Here is a 4364-nt window from a genome sequence, read left to right on the forward strand (position 1 = left end):
TGGGGAGGAATAGAATGGAGGTACAGCTAGTAATAGCAACTGTGAGAAAAATATTGAAGCAACTTCTGTAGTGAACTTATGATAAAGAAAGCAATTTACCCCAGAGACAGAGTCATTAGAATCTGAACACAGAGTGAAGTACATTTTTTCCCTCTCTCTCTCTCTATTCTTGATGTTTCTCATCTTCATGGGGGGGAGGGGGGTTTATGTTTACTCTTATAACACATTCAATTTCGATCAATGTATAGCATGGAAACAATGTAAAGACTATCAGACTGCCTTCTATGGGGGGGGGGGAGGGAGGATGGGGAAAAAATTGTAAAATTCAAAACCTTCCAAAAATGATAAGTAGATACTACTACTATTGGATATAATTAGAAAACAAATAAAATGTTAAATTCCTGAAAAAAATTTAAAAAGACATCACTCCATCAAAAAATTCAACAAACATTTAATATGTAAAGGGGAGTATTTAAAATTATATTATGTGGGAGTTATCCAAAGAAAAAAAAGTAAAATTGTCCTTCTCAAGCATCTTATATTTATGGGGTGGGGAGGGACTGTAGAAAGCAATGACATATAAATAGATAAGTTAACAATAAAACCTGACATTTACATAGTATTTTGAAATTTGTAAAGCATTCTATATGTTCTCATTTGAGGTAAGGTATTTAACAAGTAATACACTAAAATTTGGGTTAATTAAGGAGAATCTAAGTTGTAATTTGAAGAAAGAAGATTAATAATAAAATCTGACATTTAAATTTGCAAAAAAAGAAAATAATAATTTTTCATGACTGAGAAGTGTCATGTATTAATCACATAACAATTATACCAATAATTAAAGCTTTTCTTTCCTTGTAAAGAGATTTGAAGATTTAGGTTCTCATTTTCTTTTTTATTCTCCATATTTCTTTATATATTCAGGTAAATTTTCCTCTCTCTGACACTGACTCTTTGATCATTACCACTTTGTAGTATAGCTTGAAATTTAGTATTGCTAGATCTTCTTTCTTAACCTTTTCCCCATTAATTCCTTAATATTCTTGACCTTTTGTTCCTTTAGATGAATTATGTTATACTTTTTTTTCTAGCTCCACAAAGCAATTTTTTGATAATTTGATTGTTAGGGCACTGAATAAGTAAATTTATTTAAGTAGCATTAACATTTTTATTTCATTACAAGGCTTACCCTTCTAGTTGGTGTTCAATTGTATCTACTTTACATGATCCCTTGGATTTTCATTCATGTATTATCTTGGCAAAGATACTAAAGTAGTTTGTCATTTTCCCTTCAATTTATCTCCATTTTATAGAAGATGAACTGAGACAAAAAGGGTTAAATACTTAACTAGAGCCACACAGTTAGAAACTATCTGAGATCAAATCTGAACTCAGATTTTTCTAACTCCAGGTCCAGAGTGTATCTGCTACACCACCTATCTGCCCCATTGGCTCACTGTCCATGAGCATTCTGTATTTTTTAAAAACTATTTAGATATGTATTTATATGAAGAGTGTTTTCTTTTTTTTCTTTTTTTTAGTTTTTTTTTGCAAGGCAATGGGGTTAAGTGGCTTGCCCAAGGCCACACAGCTAGGTAATTATTAAGTGTCTGAGGTCGGATTTGAACTCAGGTACTCCTGACTCCAAGGGCAGTGTTCTATCCACTACACCACCTAGCCACCCCCCGAAGAGTGTTTTCTAATTGTATTTATATAAATCCTCATGTCTTGGCAGGTAGACTCCCAAATATTCTTTTTTTAAAATTATTTATTTTGAATTTTACAATCTCCCCCTAATCTCGCTTCTCTTCCCCCATCCCCCACAAAAGGCAGTCTGTTAATCTTTATATTGTTTCCATGGTATATATTAATCTTAGTTGAATGTGATGAGAGAGTAATCATATCCTTAAGGAAGAAAAATAAAGTATAAGAGATAGCAGAATTGCATAATAAGATAATTTTTTTAAATTAGAGGTAATAGTCTTTGGTCTTTGTTCAAACTCTACAATTCTTTCTCTGCATACAGATGATATTCTCCATCACAGATACCCCAAAATTGTGCCTGATTGTTGCACTGATGGAATGAGTAAGTCCATTAACGTTGATTATCACCCCCCATGTTACTGTTAGGGTGTACAATGTTCTGGTTCTGCTCATCTCGCTCAGCATCAGTTCATGCAAATCCTTCCATACTTCTCTGAAATCCCATCCCCCCTGGTTTCTAATAGAACAATAGTGTACCATCAGATACATATACCACAGTTTGTTAAGCCATTCCTCAACTTAATTTCCAATTCTTTGCCACTAGAAACAGGGCTGCTATGAATATTTTTGTACAAGTGATGTTTTTACCCTTTTTCATAATCTCTTCAGGGAAAAGACCCAGTAGTGGTATTTCTGGATCAAAGGGTATGCACGTTTTTGTTGCTCTTTGGGCGTAATTCCAAATTGCTCTCCAGAAAGGTTGAATGAGTTCACAGCTTCACCAACAATGTATTAGTGTCCCAGATTTCCCACATCTCTTTCAACATTGATCATTGTCCTTTCTGGTCATATTGACCAGTTTGAGAGGTATGAGGTAGTACCTCAGAGATGCTTTAATTTGCATTTCTCTAATAAGTAGTGATTTAGAGCAATTTTTCATATGACTGGATCACTTTGACTTCCTCAGCTGTAAATTGCCTTTGCGTATGCTTTGACCATTTGTCAATTGGGGAATGGCTTGATTTTTTTTTTCTTAGGAAGAACAAGGCATTTATTAATGAATCCGATGTGGGGTGTCCTAATGTTTCTTGTTGGCAGCTGCCACCTGTCCGGCAATTCTGTTCGGGTCTCTCTGTCCCTGAGGTGTCAGCTTCCGCCCCGTCCTGGTCCTTCTCCACTATCTTGAGCTCCTCGAGCCCCTGCAGCACCCTGCGGGCCACGCTCTTGGAGCCCCTGCTGAAGTGGCTGGGCATGAGGCTGTTGCGCTGGCGGCCCCCGTAGGTCTTGGTCATGGAGCCGACACCGGCGCCGCCTCGCAGGTACAGGTGGCGGGCGGTGGAGGCCGCCCGCGTGTAGAACCAGTTCTCGTCAGGGCGCCAGCTCCTTGTGCTTGGCCAGCTTCACCGTGTCCACCCACTTGGGGAACCTTCAGCTTCCCTGACTTCTTCAGGAAGGCGGCCAGCGTCCAACGAACTCCTGCTGGTTCACGTCCTTCACTGTGACTCCGGGCATCCGTGGGGGGTGGATGGTCAGCGGGGACCCCCGGACCCCAAACCCCCGGCCTCCGGCCCACGTGGCCGCGGCCCCGCACCCCCCGCCCGGCCCGCCTGCGGCGCCCCGGGGCCCCCAGCAGCCCCCCGGCCCCGGCTCCGGCACCGTTGGCTTTTTTTTTTTAAATTTTACTCAGTTCTCTGTGTATTTCAGAAATGAGTCCTTTGTCAGAAATATTAGTTGTAAAAATTGTGTCCTAATTTACTACACTTCTTTTAATCTTGGTTCCAGTAGATTTGTCTGTGCAAGAGCCTTTTAATTTAATGTAATCAAAATTGTCTAGTTTGTTTTTAATGATGATTTCCATCTCTTCCTTGGTCATAAACTGCTTCCCTCTCCATAGATGTGACAGGTAAACTATTCCTTGATGTCCTAGTTTGCTTATAATATTGTTTTTTATGTCTAAATCCTGTATCCATTTGGATCTTATCTTGGTTATAGGGTGTGAGGTATTGGTCTAATCCAAGTTTCTGCCATACTAACTTCCAGTTTTCCCAACAGTTTTTGTCAGAGAAAGTTTTTAATCCCAATAGCTGGACTCTTTGCGTTTATCAAACAGGAGATTACTATAATCATTTCCTGCTATTGCGCCTAGTCTATTCCACTGGTCCACCACTTTATTTCTTAGCCAATACCAGACAGTTTTGATGACTGATGCTTTATAATATAATTTTAGATCTTGAAGGGTTAAGCCACCTTCTTTTACACCTTTTTTCATTAAATCCCTGGAAATTCTTGACTTTTTATTTCTTGATGACTCCCAAATATTCTAACCTGTCTACAATTATTTTAAATGAAAATTCTTTTTTTTTATCTCTTCCTGTTGGGTTTTGTTTGGAAAAAAATATAGAAATGTTGATGATTTGTCCTGCAATTTTGCTGAAGTATATGATGAAATTATCTGCAAATAACTGTTTTGTTTTCTCATTACTTATTGTAATTCCTCCAATATCATTTTCTTGTCTTAGTGATATAGCAATAAGACATTTATAATACAGTATTGAATAATAATTGTGACAAAGGATATCCTTGCCTCACCCCTGGTCTTATTGGAAAGACTTTTAGTATCACTATTATAGCTAATGTTTAGTTTTCTTTTTGAATAG

At 37.9% G+C, this 4364-nt stretch overlaps 1 pseudogene; it reads right to left on the reverse strand.

Annotated features, from left to right (window-relative positions):
* Positions 1-2785: 2785 nt before the first annotated feature.
* On the reverse strand, positions 2786-3219 carry LOC141516183 (small ribosomal subunit protein eS19 pseudogene; annotated as a pseudogene).
* Positions 3220-4364: the final 1145 nt, after the last annotated feature.

The sequence above is a fragment of the Macrotis lagotis genome, chromosome 1, assembly GCF_037893015.1.
Source record: "Macrotis lagotis isolate mMagLag1 chromosome 1, bilby.v1.9.chrom.fasta, whole genome shotgun sequence".
Lineage (NCBI taxonomy): Eukaryota > Metazoa > Chordata > Mammalia > Peramelemorphia > Peramelidae > Macrotis > Macrotis lagotis.